This window comes from Xenopus laevis, chromosome 5L, assembly GCF_017654675.1.
Source record: "Xenopus laevis strain J_2021 chromosome 5L, Xenopus_laevis_v10.1, whole genome shotgun sequence".
Classification (NCBI taxonomy): Eukaryota; Metazoa; Chordata; class Amphibia; order Anura; family Pipidae; genus Xenopus; species Xenopus laevis.
In genome coordinates, this window is record NC_054379.1 from 147311404 (window position 1) to 147331257 (window position 19854).

Genomic DNA, 19854 nt, shown 5'->3' on the forward strand with positions numbered 1-19854 from the left:
GAATTGAACGATTCGAAGGATCGTACAAAAAAAAACGTTGACTTCTAAAAACTAAGTCATAAACTCAGAGAGGTTCAAGGAGGTCCCCCATAGGCTAAACAGCAATTCGGCAGGTTTAAGGTGGCGAAGTGTCGAAGTCGAAGTTTTTTAAAGATACAGTACTTCGATTTTCGAATGGTCAAATTTGTGGAGTTTTTTCAATTCTAATCGAATTTCGGCCTATTCGATGGTCGAAGTACCCAAAAATTACTTCAAAATTCTACGTTTTTGAATTCGAAAATTCACTTCGACCCTTAGTAAATGGGCCCCTAAGTTAGCATATATATTTATTGACATAGCTTGATGGCAGACTTTTCCATAACTTAGGGGCAGATTTACATATGGTCGAATATTGAGGGTTAATTAACCCTCAATATTCGACTGCCGAATGTAAATCCTTCGACTTCGAAGTCGAAGGATTTACCACAAATAAATCCTTTGAATCATTCGATTCGAAAGATTTAAATCCATCGATCGAGCGATTTTTCTTCGACCAAAAAATTGTTACCAAGCCTATGGGGACCTTCCACATTGCACCTCGGTAGGTTTTAGGTGGCGAAGTAGGGGGTCGAAGTTTTTTTTAAAGAGACAGTACTTCGATTATCGAATGGTCGAATATTCAAACGATTTTTAGTTTGAATCGTTCGATTCTAAGTCGAAGTCGTAGTTGAAGGTCAAAGTAGCCAATTCGATGGTCGAAGTAGCCAAAAAAAATATTCGAAATTTGAAGTTTTTTAAATTCTATTCCTTTACGCGAGCAAAGTAAATGTGCCCCTTAGAATCTGGTAAGGATTTTGTGTACTAGGAACATGAAACAACATTAATCTTAGCATTGTTTATATTTACTGTATATAGAAAACATAGGGGTTAGACCCTTACTGAAAAATGGATTTCAGTGATTTCTGTAAATGAAATAAAAGGTGAAGTGTTCAAGTCTAGAAACAAACTAGATCATGGCTTTTAAACAGATAACTAGGGAGAAGTGAATTTTTATATACATTTATACAAAATATTTATGCAATTTTGCAACAAAATTCATGTTTTAGTGAAAATGTTTGCAAATCTGCTGTAGGATTTAGTCATACATTTGATTCAGTTGGAATAAAAATCGTTTTTTGGATGAGAAAAAAGCAAAAAAAAAGCTTGCTGACTCCAATGCATTTTGTAGTAAAAAAATGCAGAGAAAATGCCCCTCGACTCCAATGCATTTGGCACGAGAAAAAAAAATTGACCATTTGGTGAAATTTTACTATTTCACATATAAGGCCTATTTATATGTCAGAGAAGTATTTTTGAAGATTTAGGGGATAAATCTGTGTTTTAGACATTTGTAAATGGCTCCTTATGTCTTTTGGTTCCTTCCTAACCATACACAATATTAAACAGGGGAAAACATTTCAATAAATCACTTAGTAGACATATAAAAAGAACTATAACCAACAAAGATATTCTAAGAAATCTTTACCAATGGGCAGTATGCGCTTACTATGCCATGTCCTGGAGCTATTCACCCCATAACTAGAAAATTTTAAGAGCATTGATGAAATTACACACACTCTACCCAAGGAAACATTAGTGACAAATGTAATATTCAGCTAGAAGTCTTGTCTTAGCTTTTACTGAATTTTACACTGGTTCTAGATTTTACTTTACCTTGTTTCTGACTTAATCCCGGAATCATTTTATACTCCTTTCAAAGCATCCCTGCCGTGCAAAACAATGATCAAACAAATTTGAGTGAATTCCAATTATTGAAAATGGTTGCTAAGTTTGTCCACTGGCCCATTGTCCAGTTCTGGTAACCATTCAGAATGTAAAGGTCACATAGTTGGAGATATTATTAATTTGTTATCATAAACTAGTGAGTGGCTGCCTTGGTAAAGAAGGTTTATAAGGATTGGGTGAAAGAAGAGTGCTAAAGTTGAATGAAAGCCATAGATAAAAGCTAGTAGCACTGCAAAGCTCTCTCTCGTCTCTTCTGAACTGACTATTATGCCCCCAATACTGCTCTATTCTATTACCTGTTGGTAAGCATGATTGACATTGCCATCTCCACCACTTAATGGTTTCCTGCAAACAATCACCAATACTGATAATGTACAGTTTAAGCCAATTCCAACTGCCCACCAACCATTCTGCTCTATTTTAAATTTTTTTTTGCTGCAAGGGACAAACTAATGTGGTTTGGGAGGGGTAATGGCTTTCATTCTTTCTTCAGAGTGGAAATAAGTTATAGATATTAGGCAGCAGCTACTCATTCTACATGGCTTACATTTCACCTAGAATATTGACTGGCTACCCTAGTTCCTTGAATCATGAAGACTATAAACTGTAGCAAGAAAGTTCACAAAAGCAAATGTTTGAGGCAAGAAATATAATTTTTTTAATTATTCAAAATAACATAAGCAAAACATGTATCTGCAGCAATAGCTTGGTCTGAGGTCTTTGGTAAACTTTGCAGTTATAGCAGTACAATTTTACTTTGGAGTGACTGCCAAAACATATTTCAGTTTGGATTTCAGGGATTTCTTAATCACTTTCCAAGGTCAGAAAGATCTGAGGAAGGCTTATAGTTAGCTATGCTACCTGGGCATAATCTTTGGAAATAAGAGTGAATATCCTCTGGGAGATTCTATTTAACATTTACTAGCAATATGATATTGGAGGTCTTATAGCATTTCGAGTCATAAAGCAGATCAGAGAAGAGAGAATGGGATTTAACATTTCAGCAGTTCAAGTAACAAGAATCCATGCACCATTTTACCAAAAATCTAGAGCTTTAAATTATATGACAAAAGCTTCACTATTAATGTTTGACCATGACATGACTTAAATCCTAATGATGTAATTCAATCGGTGCAACTCTACAGTAAAGAGGGGGGGGGAAGGAATTAGTCTCTTGGCAATAGACTATTGTAACTATGAAAACTACTTTAGCATATAAACTACATAGAAGCTAGTTTTGGAAAGCTATGGGAAAGCTATGGGTTACATAAATTGGTTACAAAAATTCACACCAAAATGTGAGCTTTTAAATTGTGTGTCAAAGTGACCTAACAACACGAGATGCAGATTCATCCTTGTCTTCTTTCTTTCTCTGTGTTTTAGGGTCATACAGTTATGCACCCTCCTAGTTTATGCATAGTACTGATGGGCAATAGTTGAAAAGCATGCTAAATAACCTAGAAAGGACACCAATCCAAAAGCCATTTTTATTACTCCTAATTACCCTTTATTTGTGGTTCTTTTTAAGGGTGTAAACTTGAACCCTTAAAAATCAGTATACAAAAAAAGTTAACCAGGGTACCAACAAGGAAGTGGAAACAGAGCAAATACATAGTAACATAGTAAGTTAGGTTGAAAAAAGACACATGTCCATTAAGTTCAACCTTTTAACTTTTTAAAACTGCCAGTTGATCCAGAGGAAGGCAAAAAAACCCATCTGAAGCCTCTCCAATTTGCCCCAAAGTGGGAAAATATTTCTTTCTGACTCCAAAAATGGCAATCGGACTAGTCCCTGGATCATCTTATACTATGAGCTATCTTCCATAACCGTGTATGTATCAGTCAGTACAACTGATTTAGGGAGAGAATTCCACATCTTCACAGCTCTCACTGTAAAAAACCCCTTCCAAATATTTAGGCGGAACCTCTTTTCTCCTTAACGGAATGGGTGTCAGCTGGAAAGACCTACTGGTCAATAAAGCATTAGAGAGATTATTATATGATCCCCTTATATATTTATACATAGTTATTATTTCACCCCTTAAGTGCCTCTTCTCCAGCGTGAACATCCCCAATTTGGCCAGTCTTTCCTCATAGCTAAGATTTTCAATAGCTTTTACCAGATTAGCTGCCCTTCTCTGTACCCTCTCTAATAAAATAATGTCCTGTTTGAGTAATGGAGACCAAAACTGTACGGCACATTCTAGATGGGGGCCTTACCAGTGCTCTATACAGTGGAAAAATAACCGCTTCCTGCCTTGAATCAATGCCCCTTTTAATACAGCTCAAAATCTTATTTGCCCTTGATGCTGCTGACTGGCATTGCTTGCTACAGCCAAGTTTATCATCTACAAGGACTCCAAGGTCCTTTTCCATAATGGATTTGCCTAGTGCAGTCCCATTAAGGGTATAAGTGGATATTCTTACATCCCAGGTGCATGACTTTACATTTATCAACATTGAATCTCATTTGCCACTTAGCTGCCCAGATTGCCAGTTTGTCAAGATCATGTTGCAAGGATGCCACATCCTGGATGGAATTTATTGGGCTGGATAGTTTTGTGTCATCTGCAAACACTGATACATTACTTACAATACCCTCCCCTAAGTCATTAATAAACAATTTAGATAAAAGTGGACCCAATACCGAGCCCTGAGGGACCCCACTTAGAACCTTACTCCAAGTAGAGAATGTCCCATTAACAACCACCCTCTGTACCCGATCCCGTAGCCAGTTTCCTATCTATGTGCAAACGACTTCATTAAGCCCAACAGACCTTAGTTTAGAAAGCAGTTGTTTGTGGGGCACAGTATCAAACGCTTTGGCAAAATCCAAATATATCACATCTACTGCCCCCCACTGTCCAGCATCTTACTTACCACATCATAAAAAGCAATCAAATTTGTCTGACATTATGGGGCAGATTTACTAAGCTCGAGTGAAGAATTCGAATGAAAAAAAAATTAGAATTTCGAAGTATTTTTTGGGTACTTCGACAATCAAATGGGTCAAATTCGATTGAATTTAAAACTACCGAGCTGCAATGTTAGCCTATGGGGACCTTCCCCAGCACTTTTCTAAGCTTTTTTTGATCAAATACAAATCCTTTTTTATTATTCAATCAAACGATTTTTATTTGATCGTTCGATCGAAGCATTTGCGCTAAAAATGCAGCTTCTGTCCCAACAGACTTGTAGTTTTTAAATGCCTTTCTCTTCTTTGCTATTAAATTCCTTACTTCTATATTAAGCCACATAGGGTGATTCTTAGAGCTTCTACATTTACTCCTTAAGAGAATAAATTGAGCACAAAAACATTTTAATATCATTTTAAATTATAAGCATTTCTGTGTTTTTGAAATTCATGGTTTTTGTTGCCCCAATGTATATTTGTTTTTTGTACCAGACATTAAATGATATAACATTACGGTCACTATTAGCCAGGGGTTCAATGACTTGCACATTTGCTATAAGTTCTGGGTCATTTGAGATCACTAGATCCAGAATAGCATTTTTTCTAGTAGGCTCCTCAACAACCTGTGCCATAAAATTGTCATGCAACAAGTTTAAAAACGTGTTCCCATAAATTGATCTGGCAGTACTGTTGCTCCAGTCAATATCTGGATAATTAAAACCCCCCATTATCATTACCCAAACTAGCAACCTTTTCTATTTGCATCAGGAGCTTCGCCTCCTCCTCCTCACTTACATTAGGGGGTCTATAGCATACGCCTACAATTAATTTGCTGGACTCTTTACAATTGGTGAAGAACTCTACCCACAAGACTTCTGTCCCCTCATTTTCTAACATAACCTCCTCCTTTATATAGGCTTATAAATCCTGCCTAACAAACAGACATACCCCTCCTCCTTTTCTATTGCCTCTGTACAAACAAAGTATAGCTACTGATATTAACTGCCCAGTCATGTGACTCATTCAGCCATGTTTCCGCCACACCAATCACATCATATTTTCCCTCCAGCTCTCCAATTGTACCAGTCAGACTCCTTGCATTTGCAAACATACATTTAATACTGGTACCATATTGAACAAATGACATGTGGTCCTCCCTATTCCTTAAAGTACCCGCAACCAATTCTCCCCCACAACAGCTGCAACATCATATTTGAGGTGCAGCCCATCCCTTGCAAAGAGCCTATAGCCAACTGAGAAATCAGCCCAGTTCTCCAAAAACCCCAACCCCTCCTTCCTACACCAATCTCTCAGCCACACATTAATCTCCCTAAGCATTTGGTGGATGTGTCCAGTGCTAATCCTACTATGGAAAAGTTTGGTATATTGTTTTCAAAGTATCTGGGATTTAAAATTATCCTTCATGCCATAACTTTACCTTCTGGACTTGATCCAACCAGATATTACAAAACCATAAAATAAAGGTATACACCACCCTATTTCTATAAAACAGTAACTGATGAGAAGAGGTGAGAAAATGAAAATCCATTGAAGTCCAGACTATTCCAAAAATCATATGAGAGTTGCCAAAGTTGCCAAAAAGTTGCTTCCTTAACTAGGTCTGTATTCAATTTTTTTAATGTCCATTGGGAAAATGTACTACCATCAGCCTCATATGTTGAAAGTGTTTGATAATGGGAATTAATCTCTAGTAGTAATAAGTGAACATAGTCACTATGTCCCCCTCCCCCACCTTCTCTCTTTTATATTATGCTGTGATTTGGCTCATTCTGTAGTTAAAAATATAAATAAGACTTCAAATAAAAATAATTTAATTTGATAAAAGGTTTCAATTTGGGCTTTTAAGATTAATTCAAATTGGACACAATTTGGGATTTCATGATTAATTCAAATCAGGCAATTTATTAAACAAAATTTTATACAGCTAAAAAAATTGTGATTTTGTGGAATTTTTTGAAACATGCTTTAAAAATCATAAAGCAAGTGTTTATCATATGGTGTCAAATTGCAATGTACTTTCTGTACCCAATTTTTTACAGTACAACAAGAGTTATAAAGACATTTATAAAAAGTATTTTGAAAGTATAATCTGTGAACCTTTTCCAAATGTACAACTAAGGAAATATTACAGAGTAAAAGTTTCCAGCTTGGGGAAACTTTGCAATTAATACATAACATTTCCAACATATTTCTAACATTGAAGCTTGTAAACAATATAAGTGGCAAGTTCTGTTTTAGCTACCACCATTCTAGTAAAGGGTTAAAATGGTAAACATGTACATTTCATACACTGTATTTTTACTTTTATTAATAGAAAGCTTATAAAGTGACCTGGCAGCTATCCAGATTTGAACAAAGAATCTATAGTTTAACTTGGACCCTGAGGTTAATCCAACGTTACTTTACTCAATAAAATGAATTTAAACAAAATCAGAGATACATTTCCATGATAGCCTGTGCAAATATGATTAATAAATCCCACATTTTTGTTCAAATAGGATAATACCATGTTCTTTTAGCCTGCAGAGAAAATATTTTTAAGTAGTATTTACTGTTTGAATTATTGTGAAGCATTCATATTATTCTGGGAATCACCTAGCATTAAATATGTTGGCATGTTTTAATTTATATACAGTAGCTGGGCCCTATAGTCAGGGCTCCTAAGGTTCTACACATAATTAAAAATAGGACATATATATACTTTTAATTTGCATTTGTAGTCTCTGTCTGAAACCAGCAATTTTAACTGATACTAGTAAAGTCTGTATTGTTATTTGACTGAGGGTCAATGATTTTCAAATTATCAACTGGCCTCTCCTGACCAAGTCTGAAGTTATGTGGATTCTGTATGGTGTCAAATGAATAATTGGTTACTAAAGTGTGTGCTGATGTTTGACAGTGATGGTAAACAAGCCTCAAGTTGGCCATACATGAGTCGATATTGTGCGTCAACTTGGCCCCTCTTGAAATGGTAGGTTATTTAATGGAGTTTAATGATGGGCAAATTTGGGTGTTTCACTTCGCCAAAAAATTCGCAAAATGGCGAAAAATTTGTGAAACGGCGCCAGCGTCTATTTTTTTCGGACGCCAGCATCCGTTTTTGGCGAATTTTAGCTGCCGAATTTTTACTGCGCCTGCCGAATAAATTCGCCCTTCACTAATGGAGTTAGAAAAATAGCCTAGACCAAACCTTTTTCTGGTTATAAGACGAGTGCATTGGCAGTGGATGTGGTCTGCTTCCTACAGGTCTGCACAGGCCCCTAGTATTATGCTGGGTGACTAATATTGTTCAAAATGTATTCAATTAAGGCTTTCTATGAAGACTGATCAGGTAGATAATTTCCAGATGAATTTTCCAAAATATTTAGTATGATCAAGTGTTACATCTTTATGAATCAGTCAATTCTGATGAATTATGAATTAGTCCTTAAGCAGTGCCAGTTTCACAGCTAGAATATGAACTGATGAGGAGGCAATTTTCTCTCAACCACTTAAAAATAGTAATATTAGCATTTATTTATATTTACATTTTTTTTCTGTACTTGTTTAAGGAAAGTAGTTGAAATGGATAGAATAATATTAATTAAAAGGTAAGACATAAAGGGAAAAGGAGCAGAATGAGGAATAAGTGTGGTACCAAAATGGGGAAGGGAAAAAAATAAGGGAAAGGGGAGAGCAGAAGGTGGAAGTGTGTGAACAGAGATGAATGGGAAAAGAAGAGAGGACAGATAATGTGAAAAAAATGATGGAAGCAGAAAGAAAAAGAATAGGAATAACCAGGGGGAAAAAAAGGCTAGAGAAGCACATAAAAGGACAAAAGGCTGAAAGTATGAGAAAAGGACAAGCAAAAAAACTATAACTATGATTCTGATCAGTAAATATGTAAGTATGTACCTGATTTATACTGTATACCTGAATAATTATTGGTGGGCCTTGCTCAGGATGTGGTTTGAAAGGAAGTGTGGATTGAAAGGAGGTGTAGTCACACAACATTTAAGTACAACAACGTCAGGCCTTCCCTCTCTAAAAACAATTGGCAGAACCTGTATTAGTAATAATACATCTAAAATATCTGACAATATCTGCAATAATATCAGATGTTGCTCTACCTTACAACTTTATTAACAAATTATTATTTGTTTTATGTTAGAGTCCAGCAGCAGCAACAAACTCTAATATTCTGAGGATTTAAGTCCCTTTACACAAGAATTGTGTTTAAAATTAATTATACTACTTTCCTACTCAGGCCCAGACTGGCAAATGCCGGAGGAGCTTCTGTAAGATGCCACAGACACTAACTATTTGTTGGGCTGGTGGGGGTGGCTGTTTGGGCCTCTGTGTACTTTTAAAGCCAGGGCCTATTTTGACTTCCAGTCCAGGCCTATTCCTACTAATAGACAACTCTCTACTCCTGCTGGCTCATTAAGTTTTACTTTTACCAAAATAACCTAATGGTTGGAACTCAGTTGCTTTAAATTAAACCAGAGGTTTCCCAACTTTTCAGAACAATACATAAGTCCATGTGTGTAGCTTAATAAACAAATTATCACACAACTGTGTATATAGAGCACTTGAAAATGTGGTTACCCCTGAAACATTTGACAAGTGTGCCATTTGGTTTTTGCTTTGTTGTTCCCAAACTGTAATGTTGGCCATAAAGATGAGGCACACAGCAAGGATAGGGGCCCATCCTAAAGCATAAATGGGGTGAATACATACTACACACTATAACTATGTTAGCTTTTAAGATTTTTATTATATTTGTGTAACCATATTAGGAGCTAAGGGGGTATGTGATCATACAACAGTGGTTGAACCCAAGGGAACAGATTCAATATGAAAGATTTATCTCATGTTTTATCTCATAAAAATCTCATAAAAAGTCTATGGGGATATCTGGAATTAAATTTAGATGAAACGTCTCTCACCATATTGAGTCTGACAAAAGAATCTGAAAACCTCTGCATTAAAGGTACTTTTTTTTTTTTTTAATAAAAGTGACATTTGTAAAGTGTTCTTGTTTCAATTTTTTTCTTCTGTTACTTAAAAAAGTTCCTTAGTTTTTTAATGGTTATCAAAAGATTTATCAAGGGTCGAATTGAAAAAACTTTGAAATTTGAATTCAAAAAGACCAACCGAAATTAAGTCAAAGCTTTTTTTTTGTTGAATAGGTCCATTTTCGATCGAATAGGTCCGTATTCGGCTGTTTTAGAGTTGTACGAATCAAAGGAATAACACATTTGATCAAATTCGATTAGTAGTTTTTCCCCAAAAAAACTTAAATTTTTCAAAGTCCACCAATTGACTCCAAATAGGTTCTAGGAGGTCCCCCATAAAAAGAGCAATTCGGCAGGTTTTAGGGCGAATGGTCAAAGTTGAATTTTTAAAGAGACAGTACATGATAAATTTCAATATAAGAGTTTTCAATTTATTTTCAAATTCAAATCGAATTTGGACTATTCCCTAGTCAAAGTACACAAAAAAAAGCTCGATATTCAATTTTTTTTCATTCGAAAATGCACCTTTGATAAATCTGCACCTAAATTACAAAAATGATAGTATTGCTTTATCCATTAACTTAAATGTATTTTAAAGCATTGTGTCAAGGGGTTTCCACATTTTGAAATGATGCATGTTGGGGGTTATTTACTAAAATCGCAAATTTTCCTAATTTATTATTTATCATGAAAAAAAACACATAGGGGCCGATTCATTAACTTCGAGTGAAGGATTCGAAGGTAAAAAGCTTCGAATTTCAAAGTTTTTTTGGGCTACTTCGACCATCGAATGGGCTACTTTGACCTTCGACTACGACTATCGAAGGATTCGAAGTAAAAATCGTTCGACTATTCGACCATTCGATAGTCGAAGTACTGTCTCTTTAAAAAAAAATTCGACCCCCTAGTTCGGCAGCTAAAAGCTACCGAAGTCAATGTTAGCCTATGGGGAAGGTCCCCATAGGCTTTCCTAAGTTTTATTGATCGAAGGATATTCCTTCGATCGTTGGATTTAAATCCTTCGAAACGTTCGATTCGAAGGATTTAATCGTTCGATCGAAGGAATAATCCTTCGATCGTACGATCGTACTATCTGCGCTAAATCCTTCGAATATCGAAGTCGAAGGATTTTAGTTCCTAGTCGAATATCGAGGGTTAATTAACCCTCGATATTCGACCCTTGATGAATCGGCCCCATAAAGATCAGATTTACAAATACCGCAACTTTTTCTGAATTTTTCGGATTTTACGCCTGGAAAGTCCGAATTTTTCATTTAGTTGGTTGGAAAGCCCAAAATGTTTGGATCTACAAAAACCGCAACTTTTTAAGAATTTTGCGGATTTTACACCCGAAAAGTCAGAATTTTTCATTAAATTGGTGGAAAAGTGTCAGGCTTACCGTCTGATCCAACGAGGAAGGAGCAGGAACTTGCAGAATACGAACCCACAAGTGCCTCGCACAACCCTTGCGTCGGTGACCGTCGCCAACGCCTTCGCGTCAGCGTCCGTCGCCGGCGTCCAACACCGCGCGCCGGCGCGCATCGGTTCCCCGATGAGCGCGCCTGCGCCGGAAGGAACACGGAAGCGGATCCTCACATTGCCCCCCATCAAGGAGCGGCCTCAGGACGCGACTGACAGAAGGTTTATCAGGGTAGCTCTTGTGAAAATTCTTCAACAGCTCGGCAGCATGGATGTTAGAAACAGGTTCCCAGGAATGCTCTTCCGGACCAAAGCCTTTCCAACTGACCAAATATTGGAGATGCTTGCCCCTAACACGGGAATCCAGTATCTTCTCAACCTCGAACTCCTCTTGACCATCCACTACAACAGGAGGTGGAGGAGGAGCTGTACGGCCAGGAAAGTGAAATGTGGAGGCTGGTTTAAGTAGAGCAGCATGAAATACTGGATGAATACGCCAGGTAGCCGGGAGTCTAAGTTGGAAAGCCACAGGATTAATCTGACGAATAATAGGAAAAGGCCCCAGAAAACGTTGACCCAACTTCTTACTGGGGCAGGACAGCTTGAGGTTAACAGTAGACAACCAAACACAGTCCCCCACCTTAAACTCTGGATCACTTCTTCGTTTCTTGTCCGCGTAAATCTTGAAGTTCTGTTGCGCTCTCCTCATGTTCCTTTGAAGCTTCAGGAAATTATCAGCCAAAAAGGTCAACCGGTCCTTGACTGCAGGAACAAGAATATCAGAAACAATGGAAGAAGGGAAGGTTACAGGATGTAGACCATAATTTGCAAAGAAGGGGGACTGATTGATAGAAGAATGTTGGGCATTATTATAGGCAAATTCCGCCAGAGGAAGGAGATTAACCCATCTCATCCTGGAGATACGATGAGTAACATCTCAAATACTGCTCAAGAGTCTGATTAGTTCGCTCCGTCTGGCCATTGGATTGAGGATGAAAAGCCGATGAAAGTGACACAGAAATCTTAAGAGCACCACATAAGGCTTTCCAGAACTGAGACGTAAACTGTGGGCCACGATCAGATACTACCTCATCTGGAAGACCATGGAGTCTTACTACTTCCTTGATGAAACAATCAGCCGTCTCAGAGGCAGAAGGAAGTCCAGGCAAAGATTTAAAATGAGCCATCTTGGTCAGGCGGTCAATAAAAACAACAATAGTGGAGCAATCACAGGAGGGTGGCAAATCAGAAATAAAGTCCATTGACACTGATCCCCAAGGACGAGAAGGAACTGGAAGAGGTTGGAGGAGGCCAATAGGTCGAACATGAGAGTCCTTGGATCTGGTACAGACTTCACAAGAGGAAACAAACTCCGAACAGTCTTTAGTCATCCCAGGCCACCAAAACAGTCTTTTAGCAGAAATAATAGTTTTCTTTATACCTGGATGACCCGCCAGTTTAGAGTCATGAATATTTTTAAGAACCTCCAAACGCATTAGTTCTGGAACAAAAATTTTCCCTTCATGAAGAAGAAACCCTTCTTTGGGCACTAAAGAAGGTTCACAGACAGTTTTAGACGCATCCTTAATTTGGTTTACAAGAACAGATTGTAACAAAAGAAAGTTTTTTGAATTTAGAATTGTCTCAGGAGAAGAGAGAATCTCGTCCTCAGAAGAGAACATGCGAGATAGGGCATCCGCCTTGACATTCTTTGACCCGGGCCGGTAAGTAAGGTGAAAATTAAATCGCATGAAAAAAAGAGCCCACCTTGCTTGTCTAGGTCTTAATCTCTTGGCGGATCGCAGGTACTCCAAATTCCTAAGATCAGTGAAAATGAGAATTGGGTGTTTGGACCCTTCGAGGAGATACCTCCACTCTTCTAATGCCAATTTAATAGCGAGTAATTCACGATCCGCCACGTCATAGTTACATTCGCTTTTGGCCAATTTACGTGAAAAAAAGCAACTGGATGGAGTTCTTCTTGAACCCACAGATGTTTCTTCAAATAAGCACTTCTCGACTTTGGCATAGAGCTGGTGAGTACGAAGGCGGGCAAGAACTTTCTTCACATGCATTCTGTGCTCCTCCAAAGAACTAGAAAAAATTAGAATATCATCCAGATAAATGATGACAAAAATATCAAGAAAGTCTCGAAAAACATCGTTGACGAAATGCTGAAATGTAGCAGGGGCATTGCAAAGTCCAAACGGCATGACCAGATATTCAAAATGACCATAACGGGTGCGGAACGCTGTCTTCCATTCATCCCCTTCCCGAATTCTAACTAGGTTGTATGCTCCTCGAAGATCAAGTTTAGTGAAAATCTTGGCCTCCTTAAATAGTTGGAATAGCTCTGGAATGAGAGGAAGAGGGTAACGATTCTTGACCGTGATCTTATTTAAGTCTCTATAATCGATACAAGGTCTCAACGAATGATCTTTTTTTCGACAAAGAAAATCCCAGCCCCGGCGGGAGAAGAAGACTGTCGGATAAATCCCTTGGCTAGATTTTCATCCAAATATGTGCATAATTCCAGGAGTTCAGGCTCAGTTAAAGGATAAATACGTCCGAAAGGAATTTGGGCTCCCGGAAGAAGATTAATGGGACAATCATAAATACGATGGGGAGGTAGCCTATCGGCCCCTCTCTTGTTGAAAACATCAGCGAATTCCCAATAAGCCAGGGGAAGTAGATCATGGATTTCAGAAGAAGAAGAAAGGGAACATACTTTAATTGAAGAAGACAAATTCTCTAATTTACATCTAGAAAGGCAAAAATTTGAAGAAAATGTTACACCACCAGTGGCCCAATTGATAGATGGGTTATGTCTCTGTAACCAGGGTAACCCCAAGATGATAGGGAATAATGGAGACGTAACCACATCAAAGTTCATTACTTCAGCGTGAATTTTATTAATCACAACAAAAAGTGCAGCAGTCTCTTGAACCACAGGACCTGAAATAATCAGCGAACCATCCGCCACACGAAGTGCTATAGGGTTCTTCTTGGATTGGAGAGGAATTTGGAACTGAAGAGCAACTTTACTGTCCAAGAAGCACCCACTTGCCCCGGAATCAAGTATTGCTTGAAGTTCCACCACCTTGTCTCCCCACTGCAAGGATAGAGAAATTGTCAGTAAGGACACAGAAGGGTTACAACCATTAAAGTCTCTTTCACAAGCCTCCTTACCCAAGGGACGGGTCGGACAATTCCGAAGAAGATGGCCCGCTTGACCACAGTATAGGCAAAGATTAAGCCTGCGACGTCTGAGGCGCTCTTCAGGAGTTAATGCGGACTTAATGGCACCAATTTGCATCGGTTCTGGGGCTGTACTGATAGAGGCTGTAGGAACCGTAGATGTCATCATAGGAGGCATACGGATAGGAGGTGGAGCAGAAGGTAAGAGCCAAGTAGGAGATAAAAGGCCAGCTTTTTCAGCCTTTTCCTCCTCCCTACGTTCTCTCAGTCTTTGATCCAACTGAATGGAGATATGGATAAGCTCCTCCAAGGTGTCAGGAATGCCTGTACGGGCCAATTCATTCTTCAGCTCAGCTGAAAGACCCAAACGGTAACGGTTCTTCAGTGCTGCAGGGTTCCATTCAGTATCCTCTGCCCACTGACGGAACTCCAGAGTATAATCCTCAACAGGACAGCAGTGGAAGTTCTGTGTGGGTCATCGTAGACCACTGCCATGGCATCGAAGAAAGAGTCCACCGTAGCCAAAACAGGACTTTGCCGATCCAAAAGACGGAAGGCCCAAGTCTGGGGTTCGCCAGTCAAGAAGGATAGGTGTGAGGCTTAAGGGTGAATAGCAGCTTGCAGCTACTTCTAAAGTTGCGGAATAACTTCCGGTCACCAGCAAATTTTTCTGGGAAGGCGACTTTCGGCTCCGAAATCTCGGAAGTAATTACTTGTACTTCAGCTGGAACAGAGGAAGAAGATGCAGTAGCAGAGGAGGGAGTTACAGCCGGGGGATGTGCTCGGATATGCTCCTGTAGCTGAGAGTAACCACTCTGTAGCTCCCGAACGGCTTGAGTCAAAGACGACAGCTGTTGCGTCAGGACAGCGAACGGAGAAGCCCCTTCGGTTGGATCCATGGCCTGGTTATACTGTCAGGCTTACCGTCTGATCCAACGAGGAAGGAGTAGGAACTTGCAGAATACGAACCCACAAGCGCCTCGCACAACACTAACCCACCTGGAGTGGACAGGGAGTAGTGATGTGGTGAGTAGCCAATGAGACTAACCAAGGCGAAGTACAGAGGGGTTCAGGCAGAAGCGAAGTCAGGCAGGCCGAAGTCAGGGGCAGGCAGCGAAGAATCGTAAATGTAGTCAGGCAAGAAGATCAGGGCAGGCGGCAATAAGACAATCCGGAAACAAGCTAGGGTCAAACACAGAAGATCAAGTAGAATTCAATGCTAGGGGTTCAGTCAGATAACCTAATAACCAGGCAATAAGTCACAGAAGCAGATAGGTTTAAATAGAGCTATTTGACGCCAAACTGGCGTCCTCACACTGGCGTCGCACTGCTGACGTCAGTGCGTCCGTCATTGGTATCCATCGCTGACGCCCTTGCGTCGGCGACCGTCGCCAACGCCTTCGCGTCAGCGTCCGTCGCCGGCGTCCAACACCGCGCGCCGGCGCGCATCGGTTCCCCGATGAGCGCGCCTGCGCCTGCGCCGGAAGGAACGCGGAAGCGGATCCTCACAGAAAAGCTCAAAATGTTTGGATTATCAGATGAAACCCAGCGCAGACAATAATATCTTCAAATTGCAAATAGGACCTCTGCTATTTCTGCAGCCTCAGGGTATAATAAATCAAGTTGTTTTTTTTTTGCACTAAAAATTTGGATTCTATAGTAAAACAAACTCACTTTTCGAGTTTTACATTTCGGGCTTAAATAATTGACAATAATAACAGATTTAATAAGCATAGTAAATCGCATTTTGTTCGAGTTTTAGATATTCGATAACCTCCCAATCAAATTTTGATTACATTAAAAAAAAAACTCACATGAACTCCAAATTCGACCTTTGATGAATGGGCCTTCCCGTGGGCAAACAGCAGTATTTTCAAATATATTTAAGATTTTGTTCTTTTAGTGCTTTGAAATAAAAATGTTACAGGCAACAACTTTTTAATGAAGGATTTGTTAGTAAAAGTAGATAATTCTCCAAGGCTCTAAATATATTATGTAAGGAATTATGCATAACGTTTTCCTGTACAGAATAATCTATACCAACGTGTTTTACTGAGCATTTATACAAAATTGTGATGAGCGCATTTTTTCACCATGCATAGTTTTGCGGTGAAATTCCTCGTTTTGCAGTGAAATTCCTCATTTTGCCATCAGCGTATTTTTTGCTCAAAACTTCAATGCATTGGGAGTGAGAAGAAAACAACCATTGACTTTAAAGCATTTGGAGTGTTTTTTGCTCAAAACGTCAAAGCATCGGGAGTGAGAAAAAAATCACCCATAGACTCTAATATATTTTGTTACAAAAAAGTTGTCTATAGACTAATGTGTTTTACAATTTTTTTGCCATTTCGCGAATGTTTGGGCAAAGCAAAACGGGGCAAATTCACTCATCACTATTAGAAAATATTTTGAATGTAGACTAAGGTATGTCATCCCTTTAAGTTTTAAAGTTCTTTCAGTTTCTAATATGCACTGTACATGTAATATGTTGTTTGTTTGTTTATGACCCAAAAGAAGAAGGAAAACTAAACATTTCATTCTGAGTATGTCAGATTAACGTCCTAACAATTTATTCCTTTCAACCCCATGCAAACAAACATTGATTATATTGTTGCCTGTAATCCTTTTTGCAAACACTTGCCTGAAACCTAAACATAATGGATGAATTGCTTGTTTTTCTACAACAATCCAGTAAATGGTTAAAGGGACAATAACTTGGAAATAAAACAATTGGAGGTATAACAGCATTGTATTCCCTATGAATCAATGGGCTGTTTTCTCTATTCTTGATCATTGTAATTATGCAGTAAATATTCAAGAAGAAGAAAAAAAAAAACACCCGAAAAAATTGTCTGGGCAAGATCAATGATTTTCTGTCTGGAACCAGACATGTTGTTGTTTAAATTACGTCACAGTAGCAAGCACTTTAGCTGCCAAGACTCTTGAGGTTTACAGATTGAAAGCTAGACGTAATTGTATTTTATTTGATCAGATTACTACCTACCACATCACTGAGGACTTCTCACATAAATTGGTCACAAACAGCAGCCTTCACTTGCTTTCAATCTTATTTCTACATCCTCCCTTGCAACATCCAGGCATAAAGACATAAGGCATCAGTCTCCAGTCTCAAAGAGACATTCTGGTACAACAAATTGCTCTAGGCAAAAATAAAAATTACAAATGATCATTTTGTGAACAAAAATAATTGTTAGTTGGGGAAAGTGTCCCCTTGCTATCAGCTAATTGATTGGCCTGCAAATGCAATTTATCAATTGATTCCCAAGTCAGGACCAATGCTATGGTATTGGAAAGATAATGAAGAAAATAAAGGCATGTAGAACAGTGAAATTCAAATCAGCCCTAAAATAACTGCCATGAGTAAAGGCCTTGAGGATTTTCCCAAACAGAGGTCAGATGGATAGATCAATGCCTGACTCTAAGTAACTCAGTTGGGCTTAGGCTTTATTGGCAAATAGCAAATACTGCTGTCTCCGCTGTTGTTGGCTGATAGCATGAATTCTACTCGCTCATCCTATCTTAAAAGCAGTCAGAACACTCACTTGACAAAATCCACAGTTCAGTTGAACTCAATATAGTGTGTACATTCCCACAGAGGATAATTAAATCTTTTTCTGGCAAACACAGATCAGTTCACAGCAATCCATCATGCAAGAAAAAAGTGAGACACCCAATTAGCTCAGTAACTTATGTTCTATAGCTTCATTGTAACAGTAGATTTTCAGTGAAGATTGACTGATAACTTGAGATAATGGTGGGTTATGGTGCATCTCCATGGAGAATAGCAAACATGGCACACAATAATTACTTATAAAATTACGGGAATATTTATTAACGTTTGAAATATATGTTTTTTTCTACTTTGTTTTCCTGCTTTTTATCAGTGTCTCTGGGGCCTATTTATCAACTGTTAGATTTTAATGATTTTATTGTTTTTTGAAACCACAACTAAACTCACAAATTCTAAGGGGGTATTTATTAAGGGGGTATTTAATAAAACTTAAATTTATCTCGTTCTTTTATTAAAACAAAGTCAATCTAACTCCTATCCACAAATTTAACTCGTTAATCAAAAAAGATGCTTGAGAAATGCAAAAACCCCAACTTTTTAACGTTCTCCAGCGCAGATCATGGTGTAAAGAAGCCTCTACAAATTGTAAAAGGGATATCTGCCGTTGATTTCTACTTGACCTCATCGGGTTTTAGCTAGAGAATTTTTATATTCAGATATTTAGTAGCTTTGGGGTATAATAAATCTCAACCATCGACCATAAAAAATTGAGGCATCATTAATAAGCCCCTAAAACTATGAATGTCAAGACATTTATTACAAATTCAAATAAAAAAAGTATAAATGGAAAATTCAGCTGAACAATACGATAAAGAACGAGTACATCGAAAACCTCTAAAAATTCCAGTTTTTTGGACAATTCCTAGAGAATAAAACATCTGAAAACCTCTAAAATTCCAAATTGATTTAAAGTGGGTCAAAAGGATCAATAGGACCTTGACAACTTTTACCAACCGAAGTTTTGTATTAGTGGTATTTGTGGTCTTTACACTTAGGGGGTTATTTACTAAAATCCGAATTTATCTCATAATTAGAATAAAAAAGCTTGACCAAACACCCATACTGATTTTGCCTTATTTATTAATAACATAACTTGAATAAATTGGATTGGGAAAAACCCTGATAAGATTAAGCGAAAACACGAATTGTAAGAATTGTTCAGGCTTTTTTCATAAATCACTTTTTTCAAGTTCTTGCCCAAAAACCCTGAAAAAGTCAGAAATTTGGGCTAAACACTGTGCAGACCATGATAACTTCAAATTGAGATAGGTGCCTCTCCCATTGACTTATACAGGACCTTTTTGGATTCTGGCTCTTTGCAGCATCAGAGTACAATGAATCTTGCAAAAATTCAAGTCCCAAAAGGCCTGAGCAGATACATTTGAGGTTTAGTAAATAACCCCCTATTATTATACTTTAAAGCTGCTAAAAATCCAAATCTGAAAATACTCCAGCTAAAACCTGTCGAGGTCATGTAGAAGTCAATGGCAAATGTCCCTGAAAATGTTTTTTGACATTGTGATCTGCTCTGGTTTTCATCTGATAATCTGATAAAATCTGAGTTGTCGCAGCGACAATTTGAAAAAGTTGCACAATTCAGATTGACATACGATTTTGTCGCAACATTTTTTCTGCACTAACATTTACTAGCTGATTTTTTTATAAATTAGTTCAATTCATGGATGGGAGCTGGGCTGACTTTGTTTTAATTAAAAAAATGAGATAAATGTTAGTTTTAGTACATACCCCCTTAAAACTACAGTCAAAACAACACATTGGGGCACATTTACTTAGTTCAAGTGAAGGAATAGAATAAAAAAAATTCGAATGATTTTTTAGGCTACTTTGACCTTCGACTACGATTTCGAATCGAACGATTCGAACTAAAAATCGTTGACTATTCGACCATTCGATAGTCGAAGTACTGTCTCTTTAAAAAAAAAATTGAC